The sequence below is a fragment of the Muntiacus reevesi genome, chromosome 3 (assembly GCF_963930625.1).
Source record: "Muntiacus reevesi chromosome 3, mMunRee1.1, whole genome shotgun sequence".
Lineage (NCBI taxonomy): Eukaryota > Metazoa > Chordata > Mammalia > Artiodactyla > Cervidae > Muntiacus > Muntiacus reevesi.
Genome location: NC_089251.1, coordinates 172,129,362 through 172,144,358, shown reverse-complemented (window position 1 = coordinate 172,144,358; position 14,997 = coordinate 172,129,362). Strand labels below are relative to the sequence as shown.

Genomic DNA, 14,997 nt, shown 5'->3' with positions numbered 1-14,997 from the left:
TGTCAAAGGCTTTCTCTGCATCTATTGAGAGGATCATATGGTTTTTATCTCTCAATTTGTTAATGTGGTGTATTACATTGATTGACTTGCGGATATTGAAGAATCCTTGCATTCCTGGGATAAAGCCCACTTGGTCATGGTGTATGATTTTTTTAATATGTTGTTGGATTCTGTTTGCTAGAATTTTGTTAAGGATTTTTGCATCTATGTTCATCAGTGATATTGGCCTGTAGTTTTCTTTTTTTGTGGCATCTTTGTCTGGTTTTGGAATTAGGGTGATGGTGGCCTCATAGAATGAGTTTGGAAGTTTACCTTCTTCTGCAATTTTCTGGAAGAGTTTGAGTAAGATAGGTGTTAGCTCTTCTCTAAATTTTTGGTAGAATTCAGCTGTGTAGCCATCTGGTCCTGGGCTTTTGTTTCCTGGAAGATTTTTGATTACAGTTTCGATTTCCTTGCTTGTGATGGTTCTGTTAAGATCTTCTATTTCTTCCTGGTTCAGTTTTGGAAAGTTATACTTTGCTAAGAATTCGTCCATTTCATCCAAGTTGTCCATTTTATTGGCATAGAGCTGCTGGCAGTAGTCTCTTGTGATCCTTTGTATTTCAGTGTTGTCTGTTGTGATCTCACCCTTTTCATTTCTTATTTTGTTAATTTGGTTTTTCTCTCTTTGTTTCTTAATGAGTCTTGCTAATGGTTTGTCAATTTTGTTTATTTTTTCAAAAAACCAGCTTTTAGCTTTGTTGATTTTTGCTATGGTCTCTTTAGTTTCTTTTGCATTTATTTCTGCCCTAATTTTTAAGATTTCTTTTCTTCTGCTAACCCTGGGGTTCTTCATTTCTTCCTTCTCTAATTGTTTTAGGTGTAGAGTTAGGTTATTTATTTGGCTTTTTTCTTGTTTCTTGATGTAAGCCTGTAATGCTATGAACCTTCCCCTTAGCACTGCTTTTACAGTGTCCCATAGGTTTTGGGTTGTTGTGTTTTCATTTTCATTCATTTCTATACATATTTTGATTTCTTTTTTGATTTCTTCTATGATTTGTTGGTTATTCAGAAGCGTGTTATTTAGCCTCCGTATGTTTGAATTTTTAACAATTTTTTTCCTGTAATTGAGATCTAATCTTACTGCACTGTGGTCAGAAAAGATGACTGGAATGATTTCAATTTTTCTGAATTTTCTAAGACCAGATTTATGGCCCAGGATGTGATCTATTCTGGAGAAGGTTCGTGTGCACTTGAGAAAAAGGTGAAATTTATTGTTTTGGGGTGAAATGTCCTATAGATATCAATTAGGTCTAGCTGGTCCATTGTATCATTTAAGGTTTGTGTTTCCTTGTTGATTTTCTGTTTAGTTGATCTATCCATAGTTGTGAGTGGGGTATTAAAGTCTCCCACTATTATTGTGTTACTATTAATTTCCTCTTTCATACTCGTTAGCGTTTGCCGTACATATTGCGGTGCTCCTATGTTGGGTGCATATATATTTATAATTGTTATATCTTCTTCTTGGATTGATCCTTTGATCATTATGTAGTGTCCTTGTCTCTTTTCACATCCTTTATTTGAAAGTCTATTTTATCTGATATGAGTATTGCGACTCCTGCTTTCTTTTGGTCTCCATTTGAGTGAAATATTTTTTTCCAGCCCTTCACTTTTAGTCTGTATGTGTCTCTGGTTTTGAGGTGGGTCTCTTGTAGACAGCATATATAGGGGTCTTGTTTTTGTATCCATTCAGCCAATCTTTGTCTTTTGGTTGGGGCATTCAACCCATTTACATTTAAGGTAATTATTGATAGGTGTGGTCCCGTTGCCATTTACTTTGTTGTTTTGGGTTCACGTTTATACAACCTTTCTGCATTTCCTGTCTAGAGAAGATCCTTTAGCATTTGTTGAAGAGCTGGTTTGGTGGTGCTGAATTCTCTCAGCTTTTGCTTGTCTGTAAAGCTTTTGAATTCTCCTTCATATCTGAATGAGATCCTTGCTGGGTACAGTAATCTAGGTTATTTTCTTTCATTACTTTCATTATGTCCTGCCATTCCCTTCTGGCCTGGAGGGTTTCTATTGATAGATCAGCTGTTATCCTTATGGGAATCCCTTTGTGTGTTATTTGTTGTTTCTCCCTTGCTGCTTTTAGTATTTATTCTTTGTGTTTGATCATTGTTAATTTGATTAATATGTGTCTTGGGGTGTTTCGCCTTGGGTTTATCCTGTTTGGGACTCTCTGGGTTTCTTGGACTTGGGTGGCTATTTCCTTCCCCATTTTAGGGAAGTTTTCAGCTATTATCTCCTCGAGTATTTTCTCATGGCCTTTCTTTTTGTCTTCTTCTTCTGGGACTCCTTTGATTCGAATGTTGGGGCGTTTCACATTGTCCCAGAGGTCCCTGAGGTTGTCCTCATTTCTTTTGATCCTTTTTTCTTTTTTCCTCTCTGCTTCATTTATTTCCACCATTCTATCTTCTACCTCACTTATCCTATCTTCTGTCTCCGTTATTCTACTCTTGGTTCCCTCCAAAGTGCTTTTGATCTCATTCATTGCATTATTCATTTTTAACTGACTCTCTTTTATTTCTTCTAGGTCTTTATTAAACATTTCTTGCATCTTTTCAATTTTGTCTCCAGGCTATTTATCTGTAACTCCATTTTGTTTTCAAGATTTTGGATCATTTTTATTATCATTATTCTAAATTCTTTTTCAGATAGATTCCCTATCTCCTCCTCTTTTGTTTGACTTGGTGGGCACTTGTCATGTTCCTTTACCTGTTGGGTATTTCTCTGCCTTTTCATCTTGTTTAGATTGCTGTGTCTGGAATGGGCTTTCTGTATTCTGGAGGTCTGTGGTTCCTTTTTATTGTGGAGTTTTTACCCGGTGGGTGGGGTTGGACGGTTGGCTTGTCAAGGTTTCCTGGTTAGGGGAAGCTTGTGTCAGTGTTCTGGAGTGTGGAACTTGATTTCTTCTCTAAGAGCAATGCAGTGCCCAGTAATGAGTTTTGAGATGGGTCTATGTGTTAGGTGTGACTTTGGGCAGTCTGTATGTTGACTTTCAGGGCTATGTTCCTGCGTTGCTGGGGAATTTGCATGGTATGTCTTGCTCTGAAACTTGTTGGCTCTTGGGTGGTGGTTGGTTTCAGTGTAGGTATGGAGGCTTTTGGACGGTCTCTTATTACTTAAAGTTCCATGTAGTCAGGAGTTTTCTGGTGTTCTCAGGTTTTGGGCTTAAATCTCCTGCCTCTGGATTTCAGTTTTATTCTTTCTGTAGTCTCAGGACTTCTCCAACTATACAGCACTGATAATAAAACTTCTAGGTTAATGGCGAAAAGATTCTCCCCCGTTAGGGACTCCCAGAGAGGTTCACAGAGTTACATGAAGAAGAGGACAGGGAGGAGGGAAATAGAGATGAGCAGGAGGAGAAAAAGGGGGACTCAAGAGGAGAGAGACAAATCTACGCAGTCGTCTGTTCCTAGAGTGTTCTGTGTAGCCCAGACACCCACAAAGATTCACAGAATTGGATTGGGAAGAGAAGGGGGAAGGAGGAAATAGAGGTGTTCTGAGGTAGAAAACAGAGAGTCAAGATTGGGAGAGAATAATCAACACACTCCTGAATAAAAATGGAAACTGAATACTGGATTCTTAAATGTTCACAGTTTATATCATATACTGAAGAACAAAAATTAAAAATCTAGAGTAGAGGTTAGATTCTTAAAAATACTATATTAAAAACAAAAAAAAACACCCCCCAAAAAATTTTAGAAATATATATGAGGTTTGGTTTAAAAATAGGGCTTCTCTTCTTTTTTTTTCCTTTCTGCTTTGTAAGGTTATAGTGTATTGAAAGTGAATAATTAAGGAGTAGTAGAGGAGTACTAGAGGACTTTAAAAGAAATAAGAGAAAAAGAAAAATAGAAAATAGAAGAGAAGGGAAAAAAAAGAAAAAAAAAAAAGAAGAGAAAAAAAAAAGAGAGAGGAAAAAAAAAATTTTCCCTAACTAAAAAAATTGTAAGAATTTATGAAAATGAAAGTTAAGGAGTAATGGGGGAGTAATAGAGAATTTTAAAGGAAAATAAAAGAGAAAAAATAAAAAAGAAAAAATAAAATTTTTTTTCTTACTTAAAAAAAAAAAGAAAAAAAAAAGGTAAAAATATATCTAGGAATTTCTCTGGAGCTGTTGCGGTCAGTGTGGGTTCGGCTCAGTTTCAGATAGCTCCTCGTTCCAGCTTACACTTCTCGATATCTACAGGCCCCTTGCGGTGTGGTCAGTGTTTCCTACAGGGATTTTAATCTGTTGCACCAGTCCCTTCTGAAGCGGTTCCCTTTGTTTATTTGGCTTCTGTTTGCCGGTCTCTTCAGGGCCTCATTTCCGCCCTGACATAGGCTGGCAGAGGTGGACTCTTATTCAGGTAGCTAGTTCTGTCGCGCTGCGGGGCGAGGCCGGCGCTGCTCAGGCTCTGGCTGCTCTATATGGAGTGCGCCCCGCGCTGCGCGCGGTTCCAGCCCTCGGGTGTTCCGCTAAAGGTCAGAACAGAAAGCTGCTGCGCCTGCTCTTTGTGCCTTCCCCGTCAGAGCGGTCCAGGCATCCAGGGGCTTGACGCTTGATGGGCGCACTCTCCCCGGGTGCGCGCGCCCACTCCCTTCCGCGGTCCCAGCCTCAGTTTCCACCGGCGCCAGTCCGGTGCGTGCGCCTTCTGCCCTCCGCGTCCCCAGCCCCAGTCCCCGCCCGCGCCGGTCGGGTGCCTGCGCCCTGTGTCTCGCCGCGACCCTCCCGGCCGATGTCGACCATCCAGAATCTCGGTCCCTTTGTTCTGCTAAAAGCCGGCAGTGTGTTCGGGCCGGTTAATTTTCTCTCTCTCTTTTGCTCTCCCACAGTTCAAGCTGGGAACTCACAAAAGTTCCCTCCGATTGTCCTCAGGGCACTCAGGTCCAGACCCTACCCCCAGTAATGCCGCCCGCTCCTCTCCGTTTCGCCCCCACTTGCTGGTGGCGGATGCGGGTGTCTGGGGTACTTTTCTGCTGGGAGTTGCTTTTAGGCTCATAATCTGTGGGTTTTATTTATTGTTTCTCTCCCAGTCAGATTCAAACTCCGAAATTCAAACACTTCCCCCAGGCCCGCCAGAGCGAGGGTTTCCCGGTGTCTGGGAACGTCCTCTATTAAGACCCTTCCCGGGACGGATCTCCATCCTTAGCTCTTTTGTCTCACTTTTTATCTTTTATATTTTGTCCTACCTCCTTTCGAAGATAATGGGCTGCTTTTCTGGGTGCCTGGTGACCTCAGCTAACGACCAGAAGTTGTTTGTGAAGTTTGCTCTGCGTTCAGTTATTCTTTTGATGAATTTCTAGGAGAGAAAGTGGTCTCCCCGTCCTACTGCTCCGCCATCTTGGCTTCTCCCCCTGATATGGGGTCTTATCCACCAGCTTATTTCCAGGATGAGGAGATTCAGTGAGGGGCAGGGGTCGGCTGGGATTCACCTTCCCCCTCCTCACACCAGGCCCTGTGCCCCTGCCTTCCCTCTGAATTCTTCCCTCAGTACCTGTTCTTGTAAATGACACCAAATAGGATGATAATGATGAAACTGGGTGAAACCCCAATGGTGATCCCTGTGGTGAGATCAATGGCTGTGGCCGTGGGCTGCACCGTAGGGGGGACCGTGGTCGGTGATGCTGCAAGGAGAGTAAGAGTGACGCCCTTGTCCAGACCCCAAACTCGGCAGATGCCTCCTCAGCCCCCCGAGCCAGTTACCCTTACTGTGCAGTTTGCACCCATCACATGGATGCCTCTGTGACAGATCCTCAGGTGAGATGGGGGGAAGGGAGGAGACCAGTCCTCACGGGGCTCTGACAGTTAATGGGGGAGCAAGGTTTCCAACACAGCCACTCACTCCTGCTGTGACATCAGAGACGGTGACATGAGGATGGAGTCCTCAGGAGCTGACAGCAGAGGTGGTATTGACAGATTTCCAGAAGGACGACTGGTGACATTTAAAAGAAGATTCTGGAAAGAGGGTACAGTGAGAAATAAATCCCTGAAGTAAAAAAGATATCTACAGGATTTGGGATCAGCAAAAATCCATGTTCAGTTGTCCAAAGGCCTGTGCTGTGAGGAAGAGACATCAGGGGGTGGAAGAGGAAGGAGGATGACAGAGCATCCCCAGGTCATTGTTCTCCCCAGAATAACTCACTTTATTTATTTATTTTTTAAAATTCTATTATTTTATTTTTACTAACACCAAAAACATTGTTAATTGGGGTACAGTCATTAACAATGTCATGATAGTTTCAGGTGAACCATGAAGGGATTCAGCCATAGATATACATGTACCCCTTCTCCCCTAAACCCCTCTCCCATCCAGGCTGGCACATAACATTGAGTAGAGTTCCATGTGCTATACAGTGGGAGCTGGTTGGTTATCCATTTACATATAGCAGTGTGTACATGACCTCCTCAAAGTCCCTAACTTTCCTTTCCCCCCGGGTAACCATAAGCTCGTTTTCTAAATCTGTGTCTCTTTCTGTTTTGTAAGCTCCTTTGTACTATTTCTTTTTAGATTCCACATATAAGGCATGTCACATGATATTTCTCCTTCTCTTTCTGACTGACATCACTCAGTATGAGACTCTCTAGGTCCATCCATGTTTCAGGAACAGCTCACTTTAGATGGATCACTTTGCTAAAACACACACACACAGACACACACACGCACACACAGACGGTGGGTCCATATCACCTTGCGTGGACTATCACTTCCTTATGCTCATCTCACCTGTGCTCTTCAACATTTCCTCCCAGGGCACCATAAAATCCTGAAGCCAGGCCTGACAGTGTCCCATGGAGACTCTCTTCAAGAAGTCGGTCACAGCTCTGTCATTTTCCCACTTCTCTTTCATATGACTCCATCCAGAACGATCCATGCTCCAGCGTCCATTCTCTGAATCAAAGAGGAGGCACATTTGGCCATTCAAACCGAACTGCCAGGATCCACCGATGTGTCCATTCTCTTCACTCCAGCACGTCATCTTGCCCTGCAGGGTCAGAGGGCCTGACACACCTAGGAAAAGAAAAGAGCTCAGCAGCTGGACTTGACAGATTCTTTGCCTCAACTTGGTCTACCTCCCCTGAGCCCAGGTAATCTGGCCCTGTTTGTCCTGCAAGGCCCACTTCTTCCACTGGACTGCTAGGGAAGGACCAATATCCAGTGGAATTTTTCACCCATAAACAATGGATGCAGCTAAACCCCCAGTGTGCTCCTTCAGTCTGTGGACTTCCTAACTCACCCCTGGACTCGATGGACATGAGTTTGAGCAACCTCTGGGAGTTGGTGAAGGACAGGGAACCCTGCCATGCTGCAGTCCATGGGGTTGCAAAGAGTGGGACACGACTGAGTGACTGAACTGAACTGAACTGAACTCACCTCTGGCCATGTGTTTCTCCAGTATGACGTCAGACAATTGCCCCTTGAGAAAGTTCCCAATGACTCACAGTGTTTCTGTCTGTATTTCCCAAGTGTTCATACTTTTCTCCTCTTCTCCCAATGGACTGGTGGACTGAATCTTGGCGGCACCACAGTCATAGGAGAGAAAAACATTCCCACCTACCTGGCCTTGAACACACACCATGGCTCTCCAGGACTAGGCTGAGAATCGACGGTGAAGTTGTAGCAAAGAGAGTGAGCGTCTGTGAAGGAAAACGCAGGTGAGGGCAGGGTTGGGAGAAGAAGACCCGTTACCTCCTCCCCCACTTATGTGAGAGCAGAGTACAGCTGCAGGGCTGGGTGGGCAGAGCAGGAAGGCACCCCTGTCCCCCAACACCACCTACAGGCTGAGCAAGCAGAGAAACCACAAGAAATTATCTCTACTCTGCTCCTAAGGCCAACAGAGAACCCCAAGCTGCAGAAAGGAGAATTCACAATTAGGGGTCACAGGACTTAGCAAGGCCAGGGAGATGCAGCTGATCGACAACTAGGAAGGGTCTTGGAAGCCTGGAGAAAGGCCTGGCCCACATGGCATGAAAGAGAAAATACAGAACTTCCAAGGCAGGTGGTAGAGGAGGGGACTAAAGACCCAGAGAAGTGAATCGGCCAGGCTGGACATGGTATGAAAGGATAGGAAGGTGTGCAGTCCACCAGGTTATGCGGAGCCCGAGAGGAAAAAATGGATGAGAAGCACCTCCCATAGCTGAAGGATGACTTTTGCTGCAGGTCACCGATGGTGGTAGGAGATGGTGTTCCTGTCGACTTCCAGCAGTAATAAGCATGGACAAGGTGGAAAGAGCTGATGCCAGGTGGAGTGTTCTATTTCAGAAACAAAGTAGATGCAGTGGTCAAAGTGACTAGAGTCCCAGTATAGCCGGGCCTGACTGCAGAGAGTGCGATGCTAGGGTGATTCTAGAGGCAAACGGATGAGCAGTGAGTGCTGTTAAAAAACTACATGATGAAAGGAAAACAAAACAAAACAAAACAGAGACAAACACAAGGCTAGATATTCAGGAAGCTGAATGCAGACATCCCAACAAAATGTCCAGATCCTATATGCAGTATCCAGCACTGAGTCAGGTTATAATCAGAATCCATTACTAGAGACAGAGATGCCAGGCGCCAGGAAGGAGGGCCTCTTATCACCACAGCGAGTGCACAAGTCCTTCTGGCCTTTGGAAGCCACAGGGTCAGTGACTGGGGTAAGTGTACACTTGGCAGAGAAGCCACCCCCACATTCATCAGGACCTCGAGTGGGACTGACATCACATCCAGCAATCTGAAACATCATCCTGGCCGTCTGTTATTACTGTGGTGCCTGAGGTCTGTGGTTAGGAATACACATCTGTCCCATGTGATGCCCACAGGAGTGTCACCCATTCACTGATCCTCATAGTGCACATTTCACATCTGTTGCATTTGCAATATGAATGAAAAATCTTCACAGTTAGTAAATTACTGTGAGGGCTAACATAAAAGCGATTTCCAAGGTCACAATTCTGACACTGACTTTCATCCCCCAACAGTATGTGTAAAAAAAATCATATCCTGGAGAAAATGACAGAGAAGAGAACCAACCTACAACCTCTCCAGGACTGCAGGAGTGTCATCCCTATCCTATCTCCATTTAATTCCCAGTATAGTCCATAGATTTCTATAATTGTACATATGACATAATCCAGGCTCTGCAGAGGATAGTTTTCTCTTACAACTCTTGTCCTAGCACAAAAGCAGTCACAGACATTTGGTGAACGATGACCTGCTTCTTGGCCAGATGACCCAGGAGAACCTGTGACATCAGAGGTATCTGTGTTCAGAAAGGTGCTATGTGCCGTCTATGGCATTTTACTTGGAGGTTCACAACACAGACCCTTTATCCCCTGAAGCAAGGCCAAGCGATTTGCAGTGGGGAATACTACACCATATAATGTGACTCCTGGTATGGTCCTGGGGGCTGGTAGAGATGAGGCCTCTGGTCATGAAATGTCAACATTGTCCATCTTGATCTGGGTTCATCAACCCCTAATCATTAGTTCAGATAGACTAGCCATCAGAGGATTGGAGTGATATTGTGGTTTGGCATAAGAAGGGCCAGAGACAATAAATAAGAGAGAGCAGCAGGTGGCCTAGGCTTGACATCAGAATTGCTGTAGGACTACTATTCTCTGGGGCCTGCACCCTCGGCTCAGCGGTAAGGAATCCGCCTGCAATGTAGGAGCTGGAGTAGATGTGGGATCTATCGCTGGGTGAGGGAAGATCCCATGGAGGAGGGCATGGCAACCCACTTCAGTCTTTTTGCCTAGAGAATCTCTTGGACAGAGGACCCTGGTGGGCTATAGTCCATAGGATCATAAAGAGTAGGACATGACTGAAGCGACTTAGCATGCACACACTATTCTCTGCTCATGCCTGAGGCTTCGTGCAGTGTCCCCTATATCTCCATGGACCAAGGAAGCCACTCTAGAGCAGATGAGGTCAGGGGACATTAGCCCATACCTGCTGGACCCACGCTCCTTTCACATTCACACCACTCAGAACCTACAAGGTAGGATAGAGCAAGTGTTTGGTTCCCCAACATGCAGCTAAGGCACCCCTTGCACTAGTCCCTAGGGGATGAGTCATCTGTTACTGTGGTGTGACCCAGGGCAGTCACATGGTTCTTTTGGTTTTTTCAGGTCGTCTATGCCTGATCTTGTAGCACAAATGTGGAGTGTATAATGCACAGACAACAAATGGCCTGTCCAGACCAACAGATTTACTCTCTGTTTACAGGCCACTGTCTCCATAGTCTCAGGGAATCTGAATGTGGGACCGAAGGGTGGAAGTGGGGGTGCCCTGTGTCACACACTTTGGGAAACTCTTCTCCCATTTCTCCTGCTTTATGTCCTGGGGGCCAGGCTGGGAGGTTTCTGCTGGGGTGAATTCTCAGGCAAGAGGATGGGGTGCCAGCTGACAGAGGGCAGGTTTAGGATCCCTTCACAGATGGGAAGCTGTTGGAGGTCCTGAGGTTGTTTGGATGGGGAGGGATATGGAAAAAAGAGTTGTAACCCAGCAGGACTCTAAGGAGGCTTCCTAGGCCAGACTCCACCCATCTCCCCGCCCCTCCCTCCTGCGCTGCCCCTGGAGTCCCGGCCCAAGTGGCAGACTCCACCCAGCCTTCCCATAAACCCCTTGGGTTCGGCCCCTCGGAAGTGGCTGCCATCTTTCTGATGGTGAATCCCTTCAGCCGTGTCCGACTCTCTGCGATGCCACAGAAGGCAGCCCACCAGGCTCCTCCGTCCCTGGGATGCTCCAGGCAGCAACACTGCAGTGGGGTGCCATTTCCTTCTCCAATGCGTGAAAGTGAAAAGTGAAAGTGAAGTCGCTCAGTCCTATCTTCACGACTCCATGGACTGCAGCCTACCAGGCTCCTCCGTCCCTAGGATTCTCCAGGCAAGAGGACTGAAGTCGGGTGCCATTGCCTTCTCCGTCCTGCACCCGCTTCAGTGACTCCGAATTCCCGAAGGGGGGGGGGGGGGCGGGCAGCAGCATTTCGTGACGCCGCCCTGGCTCTCACGGTCTCCGTGCCTCCCCTCCTCCTTTCCTGCTGGGATTCGGTTTTCACCCAGATCTTGTCTTTTCCCTGCCGGGAGACGGCTACCAGCCGATAGTGGGGGCGGGGAGCAGAAGCCCAGCGAGAAAGGAGCGCGCGGAGCTTTAAAAGCAGGAGGCGACCCCGCCGCGGCGCTCCCCGAACCGCCTCGGACACCTCCATCCCTCTGGGTTCTTAAGGCCCCGTTTCCGCTCCCCGCAGGTTAATCCCCGAACTCACCGCCTCGCGCCGTACAGAACCAGAAAGCCACTAGAATCAGAGCCGCGAAAACAAGACGCGCTCTGGGGCTAGCCATCCAGTCCTTCACACTCAAACTGGTTAAGTCCAGTTTTGCCAGGAGATATTTATAAGAGGGCTCGCCCCACCCTCCTCCCCGCGTGACCGACGCCCGGCAGTAGCCGCACGCTACTGACTCACTCCTTTCTCCTCGTGTCCCTCACTGTCTCCTTGCTCTTCTGGGTCCTTCTGGCCCCTCAACCTTCCTCCCCATTCCTGCCTCCCGTCGTTCCCGTGGGGCTGGTTTACTCGCTCATTCGTGTCTGACTGTTGCTACCCCGAGGTCTGTGGCGCGCCGGGCTCCTCTGTCCCTGGGGATTCTCCAGGCAAGAGTCCTTCAATGGGTCGCCATACCCTCCTCCCTGGGGTCTTCCTGACCCTGGGATGAAGCCGGATCTCCTACGTTGCAGGCAGAGGCTTTACCGACTGAGCTTCGAGGGAAGCCCCGCTTTTCTTCAAAGACTCAGATTCCCCCCAAGCCCCCACCCTCCACACCCCAAAAAAACACCCCCAGCCAGGAAACTCTGCGATCTCTTGCAGTGTCATCAGCGATATGTTTTAGTAGTTTCTGTCCCAGAGTAGTCCTCGAGCTTTTGTGGGCCAAAGTAACTGCTTATTAGATTTTGCGGACTGAGGCCGGAACCGATTTTCCAGGTTCCCGTGGAGACAGGGAGCCTGCGCTGCCATCGGGCACTCCCTGGCGGTGTCTTCCGGCAGCTTATTCTACTCTGGTGAGTTTGTGCACGCTAAGTCGCTTCAGCCATGTCTGAGTCCTAGCGCCCCATGGACTTTAGCCCAACCAGGCTCCTCTGTCCATGGGGATTCTCTAGGCAAGAATACAGGAGTGGACCGCAATGCTCTCCTCCAGGGGATCTGCACTGGTAGCCTGTGTGATCCATTTCCTTCCCCCTCATAGTTTACTTTTATGCCGTGTCCAAGGAGCATTGAGCGTCTTATGTTCACGTCTCAGGGCTATCCGCTGATGAAGAGTGAGATCATCCATCACTCGCTGGGACTGACAAGCCCTCCTAATTCTTGGGAAGTGGGTCTACCAATGACATTGAGAGGTGAACGTCTGTGACAGAGGGCCCCTCTGTTATGGGGCTCTTGGCCTTTGCTAGCTTCAGGGGTGACTGAGCCCTGACCTCGGAGGGTCGTGCAGACACCTCAGCACGGGCAGTGCTCCATTTCATGTCTTGTCACTGAGTGAAGCTGGGTTCCCTATTGATAGATGTGGAAATGGATGCCAGCAGAGTTTTAGGGAAGTAACAAGAGCAATCAGGTGGAGTTTCATGTTCTTGGAAGGATGCTCGTTGTCGACACCCATTACAATCACCTCCTAGTTGATTCCACTCCCACCTGGAGTCTACTCTGTGTCCAGGTGCCAGGAGCACGCACGGGTGGGGGTGGCCAGGCCTGTCCAGAGAGGCCCGTCTTCCCCCACCTGGCTGTCCTGACCAGGACTCTAACGCTGTCCTTCTGTCTTTCTCCTGCTCTCCCAGTCACTTGTCTCTTCACCAGCCTCCTCCACTGGGACTACATGCTCCCCGTGTTGCCTCTTCCCAGAGATTAAACCCAGGCGCCTGTCCCCCAGGCCTATGCATGAGAGTCTTTCCCTGAGACATCCATCACCTGAACCTACGAAGTTGCTGCCCCACCCAAGCCTGTATCCAGTCCTCCTCCCAGCCTCCATGTGTCTCTTGTCCCGAAAATGTTACACACCAGGCTCTTGGCCTCCTTAATCAATCAGAGGAAAGACAATAGAAATAAATTTCTTAATCAAAAGAAATTGAGGCAAGGCTTTACTGGGGCTCCTGCTACAGCAGAAGGGAGGGAGAACAAATGACAGTTTCCTTGCTTGCTCACTCCCCGAGCTGGTGGGGCGAGCTGGTTCCTTCTATGGGGTGAGGGGAGGGCTGTGCCCAGGGGTCAGTCAGAGGGATGGCTTAGGTGACTGGCTGAACTGTTAAGTGTTGTTGTGCGCTGGGGGCATGTAAGGCATGCTGCTTTTCTTCTGGGCTCTTCAAAAGTGGCAGGTGGGTTTTTCATCTCTTTGTATCTTTTCCCCAGAATAGCTTCAATTACTCCAACTGAAAGGGACTCTACACCCTACATCCTACACCCGTACACATACATGTATCCATTCTCCCTACACTCCCATTTGACAGGGCAGTCACATAACATTGAGCGGAGTTGTAGGTTCCGTCCTTGGGTGGGGAAGATCCCCTGGAGAAGGAAAGAGCAACCCACTCCAGTATTCTTGGCTGGAAAGTTTCATGGACAGAGGAACTGGCAGGATACAGTCCATGAGGACAGAAAGAGTTGGACACACAGAGAAAGGTACACACACACACACACACACACACACCAGTATTCTTGGCTGGAAAGTTTCATGGACAGAGGAACTGGCAGGATACAGTCCATGAGGACAGAAAGAGTTGGACACACAGAGAAAGGTACACACACACACACCAGTATTCTTGGCTGGAAAGTTTCATGGACAGAGGAACTGGCAGGATACAGTCCATGAGGACAGAAAGAGTTGGACACACAGAGAAAGGTACACACACACACACACACCCATGTCTTAGGCCCTTGACGGCTCTCCATTTTAAATAGAGCAGGGTGTACATGAACTTTCCATACTCCCTAACCATCTCTTTCCCCCATACACACACACACACACACACACACACACACACACACACACACACCATGTCTTAGGCCCTTGACGGCTCTCCATTTTAAATAGAGCAGGGTGTACATGAACTTTCCATACTCCGTAACCATCTCTTTCCCCCATCCTACACCCAGCAACTAGAAGTTTGTTGTCTAAGTAAGTCTGTGAGTCTCTTTCTGAGAATGCAAAACATCCTTATTGCTAATATGAAGAAAGTTTTATGGGTTTGGATAGAAGCCAAAGCCTAATCAAGATAAAAGCCTTAACTCTTCATTTCTATGAAGGCTGATAGAGGTGAAAAACCTGCAGAAGAAAAATTTGAAGATAGCAGGGGGTGGTTTATGAAGTTTAAGGAAAGAAGCAATCTCCATAATATAAAGTGCAGAGTGTAGTAACTAGACATGCTGTAGAAGCTGCTGCAAGTTTTCCAAAAGATTTAGCTAAGAGAATCTATGAAGGTGACTCCACTGAATCAGAGATTTCCAGTGTAGACAAAATATCCATCTTTTGGAAGAAGATGCCTGCCAGGACTTTGATACGTGGAGAGGAGTAATCAATGCCTGGCTTTAAAGATCCCAAGAACAGGCTGTTTCTCTTGGTAGGGGCTAATGCAGCAGATTACTGGAAGTCAACGGTCATTTACCACTTGGAAAATTCTAAGGCCCTTTAGAATTAGGCTGAATCTGTTCTGCCTGTGCTCCGTAAATGAAACAATGAAGCCTGGATGACAGCATACCTGTTTACGACATTGGTGGCCAAATATTTCAAGTCCACTGTTGAGATCTACTGCTCAGAAAGAAAGATTCCTTTCAAAATATTACTGCTGACAAATCATCCAAGAATCTGATGGAGAAGTACAATGAGAGTCATGTTATTTTCATGGTTGCCAACACAGCATCCGTTTTGCCGCACATGGATCAAGGAGTAATTATGATGTTCAACTCTATTTAGGAAATAGATTATAGGTTATAGCTGTGTATGTAGTTATTCCT

General features: G+C 46.9%; 1 protein-coding gene and 1 pseudogene across 1 annotated transcript in view; both read right to left on the bottom strand.

The window, feature by feature from the left end:
- LOC136165152 (UL16-binding protein 3-like) overlaps window positions 1–14,997 on the bottom strand; it is a 58,435-nt gene that overhangs the window by 27,449 nt on the left and 15,989 nt on the right. The window lies entirely within an intron of this gene.
- On the bottom strand, window positions 5,410–8,627 carry LOC136165147 (UL16-binding protein 3-like; annotated as a pseudogene).